General features: G+C 46.9%; 1 protein-coding gene and 1 long non-coding RNA gene across 3 annotated transcripts in view; both read left to right on the top strand.

Annotated features, from left to right (window-relative positions):
• LOC137432531 (zinc finger CCHC domain-containing protein 7) overlaps positions 1-22,949 on the top strand; it is a 487,923-nt gene that overhangs the window by 113,336 nt on the left and 351,638 nt on the right. The window lies entirely within an intron of this gene.
• Positions 17,854-21,260, top strand: LOC144893283 (uncharacterized). The gene is made up of 3 exons (XR_013624317.1): positions 17,854-17,881; positions 17,987-18,042; positions 21,117-21,260. It is a non-coding gene; the product is annotated as an uncharacterized LOC144893283 (long non-coding RNA).

Raw genomic sequence — 22,949 nt, 5'->3', positions numbered from 1 at the left:
GGTATGCATTCTACCGAGTGTCGTTCTAGATGGTATTGTGTTGATGCTGAACTACTTATTTAGAAGTGGATTCGTATGAACGTTTCCCTTCTCTATGTTTTCTAGCATGTGTGTTTATTTATATGTCACTTTTCCCACCTTCATCGATATTGGTATGTCTGCACTTGTAATAACAAAACTTTTTCGTTTTAAACTATTGTATGCTCTGTCGCTGCTGCTTCTGATGCTGGTCTTGTGCAGTTTATCTTTGTTCTGTTTGCTGCTTTCCCTCCCAGACAACATTTCTAGCCATCCATCAAGGGGTCCAAAAGCTCTTGCTGCCTCCAAGTTTATACTTGCTGCTGCCCTCTTTCCTATTTCTTCCTGCCATGCCCAAGTATAAAATTCACACTTGAGTTATGTGCACAACATGTCTTTTTCTGCATTTTGCACATGTTTTTTAAAATCTAAGTGTCTGACTCGTTGCTTTCATATATGCCAGATACCAGGTGCTAGTGGGTGGCTTTTATCCTTCGTGTAAGCCATTTGGTGTTGTCACACGTCTGAATACCACAACTCCTGCACATTGTGAGACTATTGCTGCAATCTTAGATTGATGACATGGCTTATTGGAAACTGTCATTGTGGAACACGCTGACTCGCTTTATTGCATAAAACATTTAAGGTCCTCCATTTTGATAAGTTATTTATGTTTTGGCATCACAAATACTCTGTGTTGTAGCAGTTCCCTCCTCAACATCACAAAAAATAGAAGTGACCAAACCTGGTCATGTGATGAGGTTGACCAGTCAGTATGTTCTTCTGGAGGGGCTTGCAGTGTTCTTGTGCTTCAACCCCTCCACACAGCCTGGCTGTGGCTGTCAGTGGATCAGAGAGGAAGGGGCTTCGATGCTTTGTGTCTTAGACAATGCAGGTCTTGGCATTTGCTGACACTCTGCCTTTGTGCATGGTTATTGCTTTTGCTAATCCCAGCCTGCTGGGGTGCACATTCTCATTGTACAGTCTTGCCCTTTTCTTTTCTTTTATTCGTGCCCCAGGAAGAAGAAAATGTTTCTACCATGTTGGCTGGCGTCAAATGGTTTCCTGGAAATAAGCAGATGCTTTTGAGCTGAATATTCTTTTGACTTGTCTTTTGTGGATATGTCATTGTAAACATACATCATTGTAAACACAGCATATATTTAATATAATTTTAACAGTAATGGTTATGGGGTGACTTGTGTGTATCTTTTATAATGATTTAAAAATGGGGCACGATAGACATTGAATTTAGAACACAAGATTTGAACCTCGGTTTTCCGTGTCTGGTTAAAACACCTGAAAGACTTGGTGCACAAGATCACACTTTTTTTATATCATTGTCATTTGACCTTTGGAAAATGCATGTGTCGGTATGTTTTCTACGCCAATGTCTTCGGGTTGAAATGTCCACTAACGTTCGGTGTTGGCATATCTTTTTTGAGCGCACATTTCCTTGTATTCCGACGTATTGAGATAAAAAAATGTGAATTAGCAAATGTGGATATATTTATGTACCAAAATTTATGACACCCCAAATAATTTGCTACTTCAATATACATAGGATCCTGAAATTATCGGAAAGAAATCTGACCCTCATTTAAAGAGAAGCGGCCCTCTATGGATTTTTCACACAAAAGGACATAATTGCTTGCCAACCCAATCACAGCTGGTTATTACCAAGCTAAGTAGTAAATCTATAACATCTGTGTAATGCAACTAATACTGGAATCTCTTTTTTTAATACAGAGGTCATATCTTTGGTTAACAGATTATTGAGTTGAACAACATAAGCTCACGTACTGACATTGTGTTTTGTCTATATATTGGTTGTGTTACAAGTTTACAAATTTGTAACGAGTTCTAACCATTTCATATACACTGTCTGTACTGGCTTGCACCCCTTCCTCCATTTTGTGCAAATTTTATGAACAAATGGCCCTTTATTTTTCTTTGTGTTGGGCTGATATGCAATTAAGAAAATGTTGTTTTTTTAAGGAAAGAGGAGAGTTTTAGGAGGGAGAGAAATAGATTGGAGGATGAAGGAGTGTTTAGGGAAGAGAGGAATGTTGAAGGGAAATTTGACCAAATGGTGGGGAAGGAAGGAGCAATGTGAAGGGGAAAGTGGGTTGGAGAATCCGCCATATTTACATGCATAATAAATGGGGAGCACATAACATTGTGTTGTTATTGTGCAATACCTTTTTCAGTTGAGCATTGAAGCTGATATCCTGGTGTATTAATCACTGGTTTTTCACCATTGTCTGAACCATTTACTGTCATTCTGCTGTTTATTTTGCACGTTTGTAACACATTGTTACCACTTTTTCATGGTCTGTAAAGTACCTTGAGCTTGAGATTCTAAAAGGTGTTAAACAGAGCTGTATAATTTGCAAACGATTGTTCTTCTTCCACTCTTCCCACCCCTTCCTTCAGCAGCCCCTCTTTGTTGGCAGGTTTTGTTTTGTGTTTTGATATTAATCTGTTTAACTTGTATATTATAGGACTGCAGTAGTCCAAATGCATAAACTAATACTTTGACTACTTTGTCAACAAGTCTTTTTAACACTGATTTTATGACTTATTTTAAAAGTGAGGGATGTGCAAACGTTTCCATCGGCCTTACATGTTGCAAAAGTGAATTTAGCATTGTATTGTTTGGAAAGTATGGGAGCATGTATGGGAGCGAGAGCGAGAGCATTGTATGGGAGCGAGACATGGGTAATGAACGTAGAGCAGCAACGAAGGCTGGAAAGGGTGGAAATGCGAATGGTTCGATGGATGTGCAGAGTATCGTTGAGAGAGAGGAAGACAAATGATGAATTGCGAAAGATGATGGGAATATTGCCTGTGATTGATGCTGTGAAGAGGAACAGGTTGAGATGGTTTGGTCATGTGTTGAGGAAGGATGAAAGTGACTGGTTGAGAAGAGTGATGGAAATTAATGTAGAAGGAAGTAGAGGACGGGGAAGACCGAGAAAGACTTGGCTAAAGATGGTGGAAGAAGAAATGTGGGCAAGGGGGTTAACAAGGAGAGATGCAGAAAATAGGGCAAAATGGAGAAGATTGTCATGGGGACCGCAAGGCTAACCCCCGCTCTAGCAGGGAAAATGGCCTTAAAATGCATGTTGTTGTTGTTGTTGTTGTTGTTGTTGTATTGTTTGGAAAGTAATGATTCATTGCAAATATGAAAGTGCCAATGACAATGCCCCAGTTGCATAAAACTCCATTAATTTTGAGGAAAGATTTTCCTTCAGGTACACTGTAATTCCTTAGCGAAGGATTTCCTTAAGTGCTGTTGCATAATCAACCATTGAGGAAATCCTTAGGAGCCGTTGCTCTGTCAGGCAACCAATCAAATTAGAGATACGAAGGGACGTCCGAAAGCAAGAACACGTAATGAACATGTAAGTTGAAATGACGATTGTTATATGTTGCATGGGGAATGTGTGCTTCTGGATGAAGAAGGAATAAAATGATCCTTGTGTCGAATCCATTCTTCTAATTATAATTCCAATGTTTCTAATTGGTGGAGAAAAGCCAGGGGGTGGGGGGGGGGGGGGGGGGGGGAGTGGAGCGGGGAAGGGCTCTCAACGTCAAGGCAGGATTTAAGGAAAAACTTAAGGATATTTGTATATGCAACCATTATCAACTTAAGGATGTCCTTAAGGGAAAAGCTAAGGGAATACTGCAGTATATCTTCAAATCTGTCCTTGAAGATGGTTTATGCAACCAGGCCAATGTTTTTTAGACATTTTCTGATACTTTGGTGATGTTCTGTTCCGTTATTTTCAGACATTCCTCGAACATATACATGTTTGGTCACCCGATCAAGATCGGGTTATTTCGACTTCAGCAAACCATCAAGAAAACCGATGGTTAAAGCTTTAATCGCAAAAACTAACATGCGAGTGCACCATGGCACTGATGGGCTAAATGGTCTCATTTCCTTGTTTGAGATCGAACTGGATCGTGCGATAACTGCTTGCACACAGCATAGTTCCATGGCGACTTTTGCATGAAAAAAAAAGAACCACCTTTAGAGGCCATTTCCCCCTGCAGAACAGGGGTTGGCCTTTTTCGGGCACCTTGGTCCCATTTTCGAAGCAATGTTTTATGGCCGGATGCCCTTCCTGCCACCAACCCTGTTAGTTGCCTCTTGCAACACACAGGGAATAACCAGTGAACTGGTACCAGGCAACTTTCGCATATTCGTTTCAATTCTGCATATGGAATATATATACTTAAATGCGATTGGTTTGATGGCCCACAAATAATTCACCCTCACACGTGTTGGGCCAAGACGTAAGCCAAGCTACACAATTATCCTTTCCAAGGACGCTTATTCTGCCAGATATCTGTTATATTCTCTTTTAACATTGATTTGCTTAAGAATTGCAATTTTTACGGCGTAGTCCATAGGGCAAAGCCGTCTTGAACAGTGTTTGCTCGTCCGTATGTACAGTCGTGGCCAAAAATATTGGCACCCTTGCACTTTTTTCAAATAACTCACAATTTTCTCGAAAAATAAATTGAAATTGGCAAAAGTATTTGGTCTCCCCAATTCTTTATTTCACCGTTAATATTACAGAACCTTTGTTTTTGATTCAGAACTTAATATGAAGAACTTAATATCCTTTTAAATTAGAAAATAAAAATAAATGGCATTGACAAAATGATTGACAATCTCAACTTAATATTTGGTAGCAAAGCCTTTGGACAAAATAACTGGTCAAGTGCTTCCTATGGCCATGAATGAGCTTCCTACACCTCTCTACTGGCAGTTTAGCCAAATCTTCTTGTGCAAACTGCTCCAGTTCTCCCAGATTTGAAGGGTGCTTTCTCCCAACTGCTGTTTTCAGATCTTCCCACAGGTTTTCAATGGGATTTAAATCTGGACTCATTGCTGGCCACTTCAGAACAGTCCAGCGCTTTGTCTTGAACCATTCCTGGGTGCTTTTTGAAGTGTGTTTGGGGTCATTGTCCTGCTGCAAGACCCATGCCCTTCGATGGAGACCCAGCTTTCTGACACTGGGTTGAACATTGCGCTCCAAAATGCCTTGGTAATCTCCTGATTTCATGACGCCATGCACTCATTCAAGGCACCCAGTGCCAGAGGCAGCGCAGAAACCCCAAAACATCACTGAACCTCCTCCACGTTTCACTGTAGGGAAGGTGTTCTTTTCTTTGAAGGCTTCATTTTGTTTTCTGTAACAGATATGATGTGCTTTCCGAAAAAGCCCTAATATGGTCTCATCTGTCCAAAGGACATTTTCCCAGAAGGATTTTGGTTTGTTCAGGTGTGTTTTGGCAATCTCCAGTCAGGCTTTCTTTTGTTTCTCTCTCAGCAGCGGGGTCCTCCATAGAACCCCCTTTCATTGAGTTGGCGACGGATGGTGCTAGTTGAAACTGTCATACATTGTGTCTGAAGGTCACCTTGAATCTGTTTGGCAGTTGATCGAGGTGCTTTCTCCACCATTCGAACAATCCTTCGCTGCAATCTTCAGGGAGGTTGGTTACAGTGTCGTGGGTCTTAAACTTCCTGATAACATTGCTTATGGTGGACACAGGAACATCAAGGTCTCTGGAGATGGGCTTGTAGCTTTGAGATTGTCCATACTTGGCTGCAATCTTGTGTCTGACCTCAGACAATTCTCTGGTTTTATTTATTTTCTCCATGCTCATTGCGGTACACACAGTGACACAAAACAGCAGAATGACTCCTTTTCTCTATTAAAACTGGTTGAGTGAGTGATTTTTTTATTTATTGCAGGCACCTGCAACTCACCAATTTCAAAGTAAAGGAGAATCACCTGCTTGAAATCTAATTATTTCTAACAACTTCTGAAAGGTGCCAATAATATTGTCTGGGCCATTTTAGGATTTATGTTTGGAATAAGCTAGGATTTTGTAATGTTTTTCAGATTGTTTTGTTTTGTTCCACTGCAAACCAAAGAAATACATTTGTGGATACCAAAAGATTTTTAAATTTCAACAATTTTCTGGAAGAAATGGTGCATTATGCAGGGGTGCCAATATTTTTGGCCACGACTGTATGTATGTCCCCTCAAACATATACCAATCAGAGCTGAGGATCTGGTCACATGACAGGGTTATGCGATTACCTCTGATGTCATTACGGCGTACAACGGCTGACTCTCCACACACCGCCATTTTGATTTATATGCCTTTCATGCCGAACATATTGTCGAACCTGTCATATATCACAATCGCCATGCTCTACCTTCACGTTTTTCATTCACTGTGAAACACAAACACACCGATTGTTAAAATGACCATCAAATATCGAAAGCATGATCGGTGTTGCGGCTCTTCCAACAAATACGGTACGTAAAGGCCTTAGGTGTTATGCCTCACCTTCGGACCGCTTCGGACAAATTAAGCGCAGGTTTCTTAATACAGTAGTGTATCGTTTCAGTAGTATCGTTTTCGTAATAATAATAATATCCTAAATATAACCATAACACTTTTATCTCAATGTCGTGAATGGAAAATTAATGGATTGAAGTGGTGTATAAAAAAAAAAAAAAATGTATGGTTCATGATAAATGATGAGCGGTGTTCGGCACTAATATTAATCGTGGAAGTAAGGAATTTGCCTCAATTTTTTTTTAATGGTAATATCATTTTCGAAATAATGAGAACGTAACGTTAATATTGCAGTAAATCTAATTGTAACACTAATCCCTTTGTGGTGACTGCAAACATACTGGAAGTTAAATTATATCATCTTGTACATATTAAAGTAGCGGCAGTTTTGTGTCCGTTACGTCATTACGTCCATGATGTCATTACGACGGCTGACTCCACTGACCGACATTTGAGTATTACTAGTACACCCGTTTACTACGGGAGCTGCAGCAACGGTCATTCCTCTTTGGGGTATGTAGATTATAGTCGATCTATGGTCGGGTCTCAAGAACATTGGGTGTGTGTTTATTTACCAACGTTCTTGTGGAGAGATTGCGAAGTGGTTTAAGCATTTGAGCAAGCACTCAATTCAAAACCATTAAGGAACGGCCGGCTTGCCAAGCGCTAGCTAGCTGCTTGGCAAATGAGCACACCTTCACCCCTTGTGGGGTATATAGATTACAGTAGATCTTCGCTCAGTTCTGCAAGTAAAACTTACCTCACGGATGTCGGGATGCCTCCAAATTTCTTTGTTTAATGTTACAAACAGCATTAGCGACTGTTTAAAAAGCTAATCATATGTGTTTGTGGTTTATAATATTTTACAAGCCCGGTTGCGCTGCTGTTAGACTTTCGGTCTTGTTTATTGTGAGGTTGACCTTGCGTAGCAAATTTATTGTACAGCAAATTTTGAGGCAATTGGCCCAAGTGTATGTAATTGTATACAAAAATTGTAGGTATTGAGGTTCATGGAAGAGCGGAGTTTTTTTTTTTTGTCCAACTTTAAAAAGTCTTTCTTTGCTTTAAAAATGTTTGGGCCAATCAACCAAAATGATAATCAAAATTAATTTTGTTTTTCTCTGCCGTGTAATTTGTTTATGATAACAGTCTAGCCAATGACATTTGAGCACATTATATGTTTGCCTAAATGTAATTTTAAGCACGTGTGTTTCAGAAGTTTAATGATTGTTTCAGAATCTTAAATGGAGTATACCAGAAGGCTCATGTCCATTAAAGTAAAAATAAAACCTGATGTGGATTCTGACATATCGCAGTAGGCAGTAGCTAGTTTCAGGTCCACCACACCACAGCATTGTTATTTCTGAACTGATATAATATATGCAGGCTACCAAAAGAGGAATTTATTTTCGCTGTTGCTTCAACCCACCTGTTGTGCCACCTCCCCCTTTCCATGTTTTACCCGCACTTAGCACTTGGTGCGATTAGATATTATTCTTGAGTCAATATTGCAGCTTTGGGACTGGTGTTTTGGATCTTCACATGATCGAATCAATACATTCGACGCACGCCGCGGAATTACTAACAGTGCATTTGAAAGGGACAGGGAATAAAGTCAATGTGTATCAGCTCATAAGGAGCTTATTTTAAAGGCTGATTTAAATTAGTAATTGGTTTTTATTAATGCCACAAGTCTTGAATTGTGTTGATACGAGTAGTAATCGAAAGGTTTGTCTTGCTGATTAGATAAAGACCTTAAGTGTGAAATAGCCATTTAAACCTGGACACAGACTTGTCGGTATTTTATTTTAAATCCTCCTGGATTTGTTACACACAAAACAATGAATTATAAATGAGAACGTCATTCAGTAGAGAGCATACCTCGCAAGGCTGATCAGTGTACGTTTTGCATCCCACTGAAAGGCCAGATCTTGATTCGGATCTGAACCAAAGTCTAACCGGCTTGTTCTTGTTGCCTAACCAACTCGTCCACCGAGTTTTGTCATAATCTATCCACAACGTTTTGACATATCATGCTATACATAGTTTTTGGCCCTATCGTCTCTCAATGATGAAGAATCACAAAAAATACTCAGATCCGGATCTGGATCTTCACCAAAATCTAATCATTTTGTCCTTGTCTCCACCAAATTTCGGCCAAATCCATCCACAACCTTTGGAGATATCCTGTTCACAGACAGACAGACAGGGGTGAAAACATAACCTATGCCCACCTTTGGTGGTAGAGATAAATATGTTGTCCCACAACAAAAAAATATAACTTTATCTTTGGCATAGTATCCGATTCAAAGTGAACCACCTTCCAGGAATTACTTTGACGTTCTCATCAGGGAAAATACTTCAGGGGCAATAATAAGTGCCACCCACTGGAATGCTGTGATGACATTCAGCATGGCGAATACTTTGACCGAAGTCTACTTATGACTGTGACAAATGGAATAAAGGAAGTAGTTGTAAGTCAATTTAGATGTTGCAAGCAAAATTAATGGACATTAGCATTGAACCCTTCACTTGATAGCCATTGAACAACATAACTTGTATATTGTTACGGATCCGGGGGACGGCACTCCCGTTAGCAAGGGGGGGTTAATCCCCTTGTCCTGTTAAGCTGGCCGTCTGACCGGTCCTGGTACTTGTAACGCTCTTTTGCGGGGTGGGAATGATCAGGGTTGTTGGTCCAGGTATTATCCCGAATACCTTTATCAATCCCTCCGCAAAACAGGGAGACAAGTACCGCTCGAACCACGGACAAGATGGTATTTGCCGAGCGGTTTAGCAATCCGCGGTTCGAGCCGTTATCAATGGACTAAACCCGATTAAAAGCGGTTCGGCCAAAATCGCGCCACAGATACTCAAATGAAGGAAGGGACGAAAACGATCGAAGGAGAAAGAGGAAACCAAAGTAAGGAAAGAACACAGGTTTATTTCTATCTACAAGAGGAAACGAAAGAAGGGCATTTATACAAGAGGAAATAAAAGGACACTGGGCAGCCTTAAAACAGTCTTAGATTATTGAACCCCAGACAACACACAGGACAGACCACAGACTTACATGACAAAGGGGAAATTGCAGGCAGGAATGGCTGGAGGAAGGTTCGTAGGAAAAGGCACCGCGAGGAGGTCCGCTGCAAATCCACGCTACGGGCTGGAAAATCGAGCAGCCGGCGGCAGCCCCACGTGTCCGGTTTTCAGTGGCGAAAACCCGGCGGCAGCGCGGTTTATGTTGCTGATCCTGGCGCACCGACCCTTGCACCCCAACGATGCTCGTGCTCAAAAGCTGCTCGGTGCTCCTTTCTCCCTCCTCTCTCTTTTGGTTCTTCTGGGTTCGGCTGGATCACTCATCTGCTTCTCGTGCCTTCTCACCGACTCTCCTTCCCTACTCCAACTGGTAAAAAAGCTTTGCTTCACGCTTATATTGGTGTCGGCCGTATCAAGGCACGGGCTGCGAGGGCACGCCTACCGGGTCGCTCACCGCGGTGCTGGTTGGCTGGTTAACTCCACCTCCGATGACGAGTTGATGCCACGCCCGTGATCCGGCGGCTCCTCCCCCTTTTTCCTGGTTTGACCGCATGGCTTATGGCGGCGTGGTGCCAACAAAAACAGCCCAATGCAACAGCGGCGAACGCCGCCCTACTGTTACTTTGCGGAGACGTGGGTGAGGCGATTGGGGAATTGAAAGGGGCCTATCTTATTTGATTAATGCAACGTAGAGTCAAGCTATTGGAAACACAGCCTTACCTGAAACACATAATAATGAAATAACTATGAAGAGGGCCTATGGTTCGCTACGTGTTGCGATGTGCACTAACTAGGGGACGACCTTTGACCTTGACAATGAATGGAGGTATTTACACAAATAATTATTTACAAAGGTGTATATTTACAACACTTTACACAGTGCAGGGTTCTCAAAACCCCAACAATATGTAGCAGTACAATAATTATACAGTTTATTAGCAGTCAATATTTGCAAAAAAAAAATTCTTCCAGAAATATTTTGTTGACTGCTAACAACTGGATTGTTTATTTTAGTAATACGCACACTTATTCGGCAAAAAACAATATTATGAATTTGTTTTATGTTCCCAGGGATCAGACATTATGTCTTACTTTTTCAAATTGCAAAATGCATCAAGTTTATTCTTCCTTGTCACACACACAACCTGTCCAACAAGTTTCGTCGAAATCCATCCATAACTTTTTGAGATATCCTGCTATGTATCGTTTTTGGCGCTGGGTTATAGGCTAGGTGGAGAGGCCGGTCAAGGCCACCTCGGCCGAGCTGGGCCCATTTCACAATTAAAAGCTGAGCTGAATTATAGAAGTCAATCTTCTACGGCTGCGAGTAAAAGCTGAATTATAGTAGTAAATTCATTCAAAAAGAACCCGGGCAACGCCGGGTGCATTCGGCAAGGAGCACATAAATAAAACCACACAAAACATGTCCTGGTGTGGGTCTGCAATCTCTGATTTCCATTGCCAAGCCCTGCATATCATCTGTCGAGTGGAAAGGGCTTAAAACTTTAACAATTTTATTTATTTATTTTTCACCCAGGCGTTTTGCGAAAATTGTCTTGATGATACAATGGTCCTTTTGCATAGGAGTCTGTTCCTAACTGTATGTGTGTGTTTTTGTGTAATGAGGGTTGTTTAATGAGGGTTGTTATAAAAAAAGTGTACTGTAACTAAAGTTGGCGAAAGCAACAGCAAAAATAAATTGTACATTTTACTCCTTGGCATTCTCCATATTTTCATAATTAACGTTTGTTGAAAATTTGATGACAAAAACTCAAATGTTAAACGAGAACGACACTCATGCAGCGCATAGTGTCGCCTCGCTCGTTCATTCTGAACAAAAATACCATCTCTAACTGAACACGCTGCTATTATGGCCCATATATCCGCATCGACAATTCACCCAATTATGTCACATAGTTTCTTGGCATGGGTAATGTACGTCATAAATTTAACTCTTCCCTCACATCGGGTCAGAGATGGGACATATGAAGTTTCAGGTTTTTTTTAATATAAAGATTTCAATTCAACCAATTAATTATGGCTGGAATACATCTTCACTGATGACGTAATTTTTGTCACCCTATATACCCCATGGGGAGTTGAGGACATATGTCATGTTTCAATTTTTTTTTCGTTGACCGGTTCTGGAGAAAAAGACGTCGCATTTTTCCCTTTCCTCCAATATAGCCATTATACCATGTGATCGATGATGTCAGGGATAGCAATAAAATATTCTCCATGGGCATTCCCTCCTATGTTTGAAGTTACTCATCAATTGGACAAGCGGTTGCAGACAACCATTTTACAACTAAAATATAAAGATGTGGCCACACACACACACACACACGCACACACGCACACCAGAGACACAGACACACCAGAGACACAGACACACCAGAGACACAGACACACCAGAGACACAGACACACCAGAGACACAGACACACCAGAGACACAGACACACCAGAGACACAGACACACCAGAGACACAGACACACAGACACACACACAGACACACACACACACACACACACACACACACACACACACACACACACACACAGACACAGACACAGACACAGACACAGACACAGACACACACATACACATATACACACACACATACACATATACACACACACATACACATATACACACACACATACACACACACATACACACACACACACACACACACACAGACACACACACAGACACACACACACACACACACACACACACACACGCACACACACACAGAGAGAGAGACACACACACACACACAGAGACACACACACACACACACACACACACACACACAGAGACACACACACACACACACACACACACACACACACATGCACACACGCAGAAACACAGACACGCAAACACACACGCACACCCACACAGACAGGGGCATTGCAATAGTCTCACATTCCCTTCCGGGCACAACGAATAAAGAAACATGGAAGGGATTACAAAACCCAGCCATCTCGCACTGCGCGGCGGATGGGCTAATAAGGGATATTTGTACTTACTGTGACTTTTTCCTTTGACATTTTCACCTAATTATCAATTCTTCTCTGTATTCTCGTAATAGAAGTGTGTGGAAAATTTGATGACAAAACCTCAAATGGTAAAATGGTTATGAAATGGACAGGCAGACAGAAGCTTAAATGGTGAATAAAAAAAGAAAACACTGAAGTGATTATACAAAAAAAAAATACAGTGGCACTCGTTAGAGTGCATGCCTCTGCCAAGCTGAACAGTTTGTTTTGTATCCCACTGATCGGCCGGATCTGTATCCAGACCTTGTAAACCAAAATCTGATCTTGTTCTTGTCACCGAACCAACTCATCCACCTAGTTTTGTCACAAACTGTCCACAATGTTTTGAAATATCTTGCTTTTCTGTGCAGTATTTGTTTTTTTGCCCTCTCAGTTGTGAAGAATCACTTAGAAAATTCAAAAATTCTCGTATCCGGATCCAGATCCGGATCTTCACCAAAATATTTATGATGAATTCGTCCTTGTCACATACCAAACCTGTCCAAGTTTCGTCCGAATCCATTCATAACTCATCACATAAAAATGTGATGTCAAAAGCTCAAGTGGCAAATAGGCCTTGGACACAGACGGGCGCACAGACGGGCACACAGACGGATATGGATAAATAGAGTTGGAAATGGATACACGGAGACAGAACCGGATGCACCGTGACGGAACCGGATGCACCGAGACGGAACCGGATGCGCGGAGACGGAACGGGATGCGCGGAGACGGAACGGGATGCGCGGAGACGGAACGGGATGCACAGAGTCGGGACCGGATGCACGGAGATGGAACCGGATGCACAGAGTCGGCCCGGATGCACGGAGTCGGGACCGGATGCACGGAGTCGGGACCGGATGCACGGAGACGGAACCAGATGCGCAGAGACGGGCACGGAATCGGATGCGCGGAGACGGAATCGGATGCGCGGAGACGGAATCGGATGCGCGGAGACGGAATCGGATGCGCGGAGACGGAATCGGATGCGCGTAGTCGGAATCGGATGCGCGGAGACGGAATCGGATGCGCGGAGACGGAATCGGATGCACGGAGACGGAGACGGATGCACGGAGACGGAACCAGATGCGCAGAGACGGGCACGGAATCGGATGCGCGGAGACGGAATCGGATGCGCGGAGACGGAATCGGATGCGCGGAGACGGAATCGGATGCGCGTAGTCGGAATCGGATGCGCGGAGACGGAATCGGATGCGCGGAGACGGAATCGGATGCACGGAGACGGAGACGGATGCACGGAGACGGAAACGGATGCGCGGAGACGGAAACGGATGCGCGGAGACGGAAAACGGATGCGCGGAGACGGAGACGGGTGCGAGGAGACGGAGGCGGATGCGCGGAGATGGAGACGGGGACGGGGACGGAGATGGAGACGGATGCGCGGAGACAGAGACGGAGACGGATGCACGGAGATGGATGCGCGGAGACGGATGCGCGGAGACGGATGCGTGGAGACGGGTGCGCGGAGACGGGTGCGCGGAGACGGATGCGCGGAGACGGATGCGCGGAGACGGATGCGCGGAGACGGATGCGCGGAGACGGATGCGCGGAGACGGATGCGCGGAGACGGATGCGCGGAGACGGAGATGGAGACGGAGACGGATGCGCGGAGAAGGAGACGGAGGCACAGAGACGAAGGCACGGAGACGGAGACGGATGAACGGAAACGGAGACGTATGCACGGAGATGTATGCACGGAGACGTATGCACGGAGACGGAGGCACGGAGACGGAGGCACGGAGACGGAGGCACGGAGACGGATGCACGGAGACGGATGCACGGAGACGGATGCACGGAGACGGATGCACGGAGACGGAGACGGATGCACGGAGACGGATGCACGGAGACGGAGACGGATGCACGGAGACGGAGACGGAGACGGAGACGGATGCACGGAGACGGAGACGGAGACGGAGACGGATGCACGGAGACGGAGACGGATGCACGGAGACGGAGACGGATGCACGGAGACGGAGACGGATGCACGGAGACGGATGCACGGAGACGGAGACGGATGCACGGAGACGGAGATGGAGACGGATGCACGGAGACGGATGCATGGAGACGGAGACGGATGCACGGAGACGGAGACGGATGCACGGAGACGGAGACGGATGCACGGAGACGGATGCACGGAGACGGATGCACGGAGACGGAGACGGAGACGGAGAGGGAGACGGAGACGGATGCACGGAGACGGAGATGGAGACGGATGCACGGAGACGGAGACGGATGCACGGAGACGGAGACGGATGCACGGAGACGGATGCACGGAGACGGATGCACGGAGACGGAGACGGAGAGGGAGACGGAGAGGGAGACGGAGACGGATGCACGGAGACGGATACGGATGCACGGAGACGGAGACGGAGACGGATGCACGGAGACGGAGACGGATGCACGGAGACGGAGACGGATGCACGGAGACGGAGACGGATGCACGGAGACGGAGACGGATGCACGGAGACGGAGACGGATGCACGGAGACGGAGACGGATGCACGGAGACGGATGCACGGAGACGGAGACGGAGACGGAGACGGAGACGGATGCACGGAGACGGAGACGGAGACGGATGCACGGATGCACGGAGACGGAGACGGAGACGGATGCACGGAGACGGAGACGGAGACGGAGACGGATGCACGGATGCACGGAGACGGGTGCACGGAGACGGGTGCACGGAGACGGGTGCACGGAGACGGGTGCACGGAGACGGGTGCACGGAGACGGATGCACGGAGACGGATGCACGGAGACGGATGCACGGAGACGGATGCACGGAGACGGATGCACGGAGACGGAGACGGATGCACGGAGACGGATGCACGGAGACGGATGCACGGAGACGGATGCACGGAGACGGATGCACGGAGACGGATGCACGGAGACGGATGCACGGAGACGGATGCACGGAGACGGAGACGGATGCACGGAGACGGCTGCACGGAGACGGCTGCACGGAGACGGCTGCACGGAGACGGATGCACGGAGACGGATGCACGGAGACGGATGCACGGAGACGGATGCACGGAGACGGATGCACGGAGACGGAGACGGATGCACGGAGACGGAGACGGATGCACGGAGACGGAGACGGATGCACGGAGACGGATGCACGGAGACGGATGCACGGAGACGGATGCACGGAGACGGATACACGGAGACGGATGCACCGAGACGGAGACGGAGACGGATGCACGGAGACGGATGCACGGAGACGGCTGCACGGAGACGGCTGCACGGAGACGGATGCACGGAGACGGCTGCACGGAGACGGCTGCACGGAGACGGCTGCACGGAGACGGCTGCACGGAGACGGCTGCACGGAGACGGCTGCACGGAGACGGCTGCACGGAGACGGATGCACGGAGACGGATGCACGGAGACGGATGCACGGAGACGGATGCACGGAGACGGAGACGGATGCAGGGAGACGGATGCACGGAGACGGACATGGAGACGGATGCACGGAGACGGATGCACGGAGACGGATGCACGGAGACGGATGCACTGAGACGGAGAGGGAAATGGATGCACTGAGATGGATGCACGGAGACGGAGACGGATGCACGGAGACGGAGACGGAGACGGATGCACGGAGACGGAGACGGAGACGGATGCACGGAGACGGAGACGGATGCACGGAGACGGAGACGGATGCACGGAGACGGAGACGGATGCACGGAGACGGATGCACGGAGACGGATGCACGGAGACGGAGACGGATGCACGGAGACGGAGACTGAGACGGATGCACGGAGACGGAGACGGAGACTGAGACGGCTGCACGGAGACGGAGACGGCTGCACGGAGACGGAGACGGAGACGGAGACGGAGACGGAGACGGATGCACGGAGACGGAGACGGAGACGGATGCACGGAGACGGAGACGGATGCACGGAGACGGATGCACGGAGACGGATGCACAGAGACGGAGACGGATGCACGGAGACGGAGACGGAGACGGATGCACGGAGACGGAGACGGATGCACGGAGACGGAGACGGAGACGGATGCACGGAGACGGAGACGGAGACGGATGCACGGAGACGGAGACGGATGCACGGAGACGGAGACGGATGCAGGGAGACGGAGACGGAGACGGATGCACGGAGACGGATGCACGGAGACAGAGAGGGAAATGGATGCACGGAGTCGGGGCCGGATGCACGGAGTCGGGGCCAGATGCACGGAGTCGGGGCCGGATGCACGGAGACGTATGTCCTTGTCATTTAGCCATTTTGAATCTGTCACTCTTGTGCGATTTTGACTGTTTATTTAACCAGACTCGGTGTGTAATCCTTGGAGCATCTGCTCCGAGTCTGGGAGGTCGGTGGTTTGAACCCTGGTTGAGTCATACCAGAAATGGTACTTGCTGCTTCCTTGCTTGCCGTTCAGGCTTTTGAAAGGACAGTGCACAGACAAACAACTATAGGTTGGCAACTATTGCTCAGGCTTGGTGGGTCCAATGGCCTCCTCCTATGTTGAATTTTTTTTGCAAGGGAACATATATTATAACTAGACAATTTCATTTGGGCTAAAAATACAGTGGCTTTGGAGTTTTGCTAATCGGCCTGTCTTTAATGACACCGTCCACAGAGCATTTGTCCCCTTGTACCTATGCACATGTATACCATGCACCTGTGTCTTTGTCCGCCCTCTTGCGTAGTTCGTGAGAAAGGCGATTCGGCCGAATGGCGAACCCGGCTGTGCACCGCTGCAGCAGCGTGGAATGAAAAGCCATGCGTTGCGTGTGCCGTGGCCACTTGATTTCCCTAAAATGGCCGTCTTCATGATGGAGCTTGGCATTTTGGGCCTTCAGAGACCCATGGCAATAATCCGGTGGCTTAATTCCCTCAGACTGCGTCGCGCTCTCTCTCCTCTCACCGCCGTGTCCCCTTCAGCCCCCATCGCACCTCCTCCCCGCACTCCTTGTTCTCCCCCACCCTCCTCTTTTTCTGTGTAGTTTGCATTTTCTAATTCGCAGCCACGGGGGCTGCCTACGGCTACAGCCTGGCAAATAAATAGAAGCTGACACGGTAATTTACTCAACTCGTCCAAACCGTTTTTCACAATTTCACTCCAGAGGGTTTTTCACCCCATGACGGCAGTTATTTCAAAACGCGATTGTCTGCTTAGCCTGCGGCTCCAGAATGAACCAGCGCTAATCCAATAACGTTGTGGCGGCTATTTGATTGTGTCTTTTATATGCACTGTGGCCACCGAGGTGAATAAAAATTTCCATGTTGGGCCTAATCTGTTGTTATGCGGCGCTCAATTTGAGGGGGGGGGGGGGGGGGGGTTGATCGGAACGTTTCGCGCCCTGACCCGTCTGCCCCGCTACCAGGATGTCTGTGCTTGGTCAAGTATGTTCAAGACCCCTTTTGAACCCCACTGCAGGGTTTTTTGGGGGGGGGGGGGGGCATGAGGAGAAACTGATGATTGATAATGTTTCAATTAATTTGTTTCAGTGGCGGAAGCGCAGGCCTTGCTCGGTGCGTCGTCGTGTGACTGCTCCTCGTACCATGTGAGTGTCGAGAGTTTTCCTCGCCTCAGGGAATTGCCTTTTCTGCGCTCTTTGGCAGAACACGCATTATTGCGAGGACTGTTTGCATTCATCGGGGATGGCTTTTGCCACGCTATTATGCCGTGCCTTTTTAAACTTTTATGACACGGCGTACGCTTATGGGGATGTCTTGCTTCATGATTTTTAACAAGCCTACTTAGAGCTTAACACGGGAGTAATTGAGCAGATACGAGGCCCGTTGCTTTAACCTGCGAGGCATGCTCATAAGACCACAGGTAGGTTTGAGCTAACAAGAAAGCAAAGCTTTGGCTGCCTCGGATCTCTCGCTGCTGAATGAGGCGACCGCGTGTCGCAGCGCTTTGCGGGATCTTTGGAGATGCATTTACCCTCGGATGCGTCTTTGCTTTCGGAACGCTGCACCGATTTAAGCGAATGAGAGAAAATCTACTTTTTATAGAAAGATCAATGCATGATCCGTCTGAGTGGGAAAAAAATGTTTAAAACTACAACTTCACTCAGTGGAGAGCATACTTTCACCTGGTTTGCCATATCACTCAATGGAGAAGAATCGCTTAAAAAATTATTCGAGCTGGATCCGGATCTTGACCAAAATTGAATCGATTCTTCCTTGTCACACACACAACAACACACAACAACTTGTCCAACAAGTTTCGTCCAAATCCATCAACAACTTTTTGATATATCCTGCTATGTACCGTTTTGGCCCGATCTCCCAATGGTGAAGAATCACTTAAAAATTAAATAATTCTCATATCCGAATCCATAATTCAGATCTTCACCAAAATCGCATTGAATCGTCCTTTTCAGATACCCAACTGGTCCACCAGGTTTCGTCCAAATCCGTCCACAACTTTTTGAGATATCCTGCTATGTATCGTTTTTGGCCCTATCTCCCAATGGTGAAGACTCACTTTAAAAATTCTAGTAGTCGGATCCGAATCCGGATCCTCACCAAAATCGAATAATTTCGTCCTTGTCACATACGATACATCTCTACCAAATTTCGTTTGAATCCGTCCACACCTTTTTGAGATATCTTGTTCACAAACAAACTGACAGACAAACAGACAGGGGTGAAAACATAACGTCCATCCACCTTTGGTGGCGGAGGTAAAAATTTGTAAAGCAAAGATAAAAAAAATTTGTAAAGGAAAAAAATATTCAAGAAATAAAAGCAGGAAGCATTTCACAAAAACGGGCAACATAAAGAACAATTTTTTTTAGAGGTTTGCCTTTATCAGCACATGAAGATTTTAAACTTCAAAGGATATCCATGTCAGGATCAGTGAAGAGCGGAGAAATAATAAAAAAGAAGTTTGCGTCGAAGTAACAGGATAGGGTGAGCCTCGGAGAAGGCAAAGATTGGGGTTAGGGTATCGTGAGCATGGGAGCAGCATGGTGGGTGGGGTGAGTGTTGGTGCGCGTGGCTGTGATGCCGGCGGCAGTACTGAGAGAAAAAGCTGTTTGCGGGCCGTGCCGCATCTTGTGTGTTGGCGGGCCCCATGCAGCGAGGGGAATGGGGCGCTTGCCGCATGCCCCAGGGTTTGGCGGCGGCAAATTGAGCGATGGCTCGGCCATCGCGTTGGGAGGACGCTTTGAGCCGAGCTGACCTACGGCGTTAACCCCTAATCCAGGGGCTTCCTTGCCTGGCCAAATGCCCAGCGTTGCCACGGCTTGTGTGCACGTGCTGCCCATGTGCGCCATGTGCTCCGGTTCACGAGACGTGCGCGCGGTGCCAGCACGGTGTTCCGTGGTTGCGTTACATGCACCACGGGCAAAAAATAGACTGCACTTTTGTAGAGGTTTCGCTCATTTTGGTGTCGCTTAATTTGCAGATTCCGAAGTGCAGGTTTATCACGTATTACCGACTTTGTTTTATTGACGGATATCGGTGCAGGGTAAGAGCTTAGCTGAGGTTTTTACATTTTCCTCACCATCGCATCAACCCCCTTTTATTTTGTATTCGCCGTGCACACCAGGGAGCTCGTGTACTGGCGACACTTAGCACTACGTAACGAACGTGCAGCCAACACAGGCCTCTTAGCACGCCCCCCTCGGAACGATTAAGTTAATACGGCAGAGAAAGTCTCACGGCCGAGCAAGGCCGCGATGGATGCGCGGCCCTCTCGCCGCCGGGTCGCGACAGCTGGAGGGAGACACGACTCGCCACGCCACGACCCGGCTGTCTTTCCCGAGCCTCATGCCTGGCTGGCAGGCACGTCTGCGCCTGCTGCCGACACGAGCCAATTATGCCCGGCAATTACAACCGCCTTGTTGCGGGCTAATTTCTCCTGACCTTTGAATTAGCCGGATTTGTACCCCCTCACCCACGCCTTGGTTGGCGGCTTAAAATTGTAGAACGTTCACGATGGCTTTGGCGATTGCGTAGCGCTTTAAAAGAGGACAAAACCTTCAATCGTAGCACCATCCACCAGGGTGATAAACGCGTACATATGCAGACGCCATGCTCCGAGCTCACCCTGGGCTGCCTGCCGGCCTTGAGCTTGGGGAGCTACCGTGGCTGGCAGGGCAGATGGGGAACACGGGGCCAGCTTGCCTGTTTGCTCTGGCAGAGCAAAGTGCCCACCGGAGCATGTGCAACTCTCACACGATAAACGAGAGATGCATTCACCAGCTGGACCAGCGCCGAGGTAAACGGGAGGTAGAGGAGGAGTGCAAGAGGAATGTGTGTATCGGATTTGAAAAAGAGCAACAGCATGAAAAATTAATGGCTAAGAGTCGGTCCATGAGATAGATAGGAAGTCCACGATGATAGGTTTACATTAAGATGAGGAAAATCCATGCGTCGGAGGCAGTGCCATGGGGTACAGACGATGAGTATTAAGGTTGAACCAGGCAGACATTCCTCGCCCTTGGGCTGCAAACCGATCAATGACATTATTCGAGCATTCCCAGACAAAGATATGACTCGCCCTATCTGGAGCATAGCAAGCATGTCTTTTTAAATATTTTTCCAGCATTTCATCCTTGAAAAGCACCCGGATCTTCTTTTACCTGCTTTTAATTCGAGGAGTGTTTGGTGTGGGGTGCAGAGTAGTGAAGCCTTTGTTGAAACGACGACGTGCAGGTCTGCTGCTGCGATGCAGTCGAGGTGGCAGAAAGTGATATGGACATAAGTAAATTGAGGTGGGTTCCGCATGTAGACATGTCAGCAGAGATGCCGGGAGGCAGACAAGGAAAAATTGCTGTGCTTTGAAAAGGTTTGGGGCAATAAATGGGAAACGGTTTTCTGGAAATACAGAACTTTGAGCCCCATTTATGAAGATACACAGAACCGTATTGCGCTAAAGATTTTTTCCCCCTCTCTCTGCCTTTAAACAGTGTCTTTCGTTTTTGCTTTTAACTTGAGCAATCTGTCTTTGCCCGACTCGTGTTTGTAGTTTGCCGGAATGGCTGCCATTAGGCTGCGATTGCAGCCCTGGGCCTCATGAACTTAAATAAGAGGTCATTGGACACTGACGATGTGACCATAACTATTGCAGCGAAGTTGCATACTTGACAAAGTCGCAATGGTGACATTGAACATCTGTTCAAGGGATTTTGGCGTTGACTTGATACTTGCTTGATCCCAGAGCACACAATATTTGATCTTGTGCTGTGACGCTCACGTGCCTTGTAATGATGATAGTTAAAACATAATGGATACTGATTTGCAAGTGGTCCTCTCTCTCTCTCTCTCTCTCTCTCTCTCTCTCTCTCTCTCTCTCTCTCTCTCTCTCTCTCCTCTTTCTCCTCTTTCTCCTCTTTCTCCTCTTTCTCTCTCCCCTCTTTCTCCTCTCTCTGCCCTCTTTCTCCTCTCTCTGCCCTCTTTCTCCTCTCTCTGCCCTCTTTCTCCTCTCTCTGCCCTCTTTCTCCTCTTTATCCTCTTTCCCCTCTTTCTCTTCTCTCCCCTGTTTCTCCTCTCCCCTATTTATCCTCTCTCCCCTATTTCACCTCTTTGTCCTCTCTTTCACCTTTTTCTCCTCTCTCCTCTATTTCTTCTCTCCCCTATTTCACCCCTTTCTCCTCTCTCCCCTCTTTCTCCTCTCTCCTCTATTTCTTCTCTCCCCTATTTCACCTCTTTCTCCTCTCTCCCCTCTTTCTCCTCTCTCCCCTCTTTCTCCCCTCTCTGCTGTCTTTGTCCTCTTTATCCTCTCTCTCTCCCCTCTTTCTCTTCTCTCCCCTATTTCATCTCTCTCTCCCCTATTTCATCTCTCTCTCCCCTATTTCATGTCTTTCTTCTCTCCCCAATTTCTCCTCTCTCCCCTATTTCTCCTCTCTCTCCCCTATTTCTCCTCTCTCTCCCCTATTTCTCCTCTCTCCCCATATTTCTCCTCTCTCCCCATATTTCTCCTCTCTCTCCCCTATTTCATCTCTTTCTCCCCTATTTCATCTCTTTCTCCCCTATTTCATCTCTTTCTCCCCTATTTCAGATCTTTCTCCCCTATTTCATCTCTTTCTCCCCTATTTCATCTCTTTCTCCCCTATTTCATCTCTTTCTCCCCTATTTCATATCTTTCACCCCTATTTCATATCTTTCTCCCCTATTTCATCTCTCTCTCCCCTATTTCATCTCTCTCTCCCCTATTTCATCTCTCTCTCCCCTATTTCATCTCTCTCTCCCCTATTTCATCTCTCTCTCCCCTATTTCATCTCTCTCTCCCCTATTTCATCTCTCTCTCCCCTATTTCATCTCTCTCTCCCCTATTTCATCTCTCTCTCCCCTATTTCATCTCTCCCCTATTTCATCTCTCTCTCCCCTATTTCATCTCTCTCTCCCCTATTTCATCTCTCTCTCCCCTATTTCATCTCTCTCTCCCCTATTTCATCTCTCTCTCCCCTATTTCATCTCTCTCTCCCCTATTTCATGTCTTTCTTCTCTCCCC

The sequence above is a fragment of the Myxine glutinosa genome, chromosome 8, assembly GCF_964187855.1.
Source record: "Myxine glutinosa chromosome 8, kmMyxGlut1.1, whole genome shotgun sequence".
In the NCBI taxonomy this organism is placed as follows: Eukaryota; Metazoa; Chordata; class Myxini; order Myxiniformes; family Myxinidae; genus Myxine; species Myxine glutinosa.
Note: the sequence above shows the minus strand (reverse complement) of the source record. Positions and strands in the feature narration are given on the sequence as shown.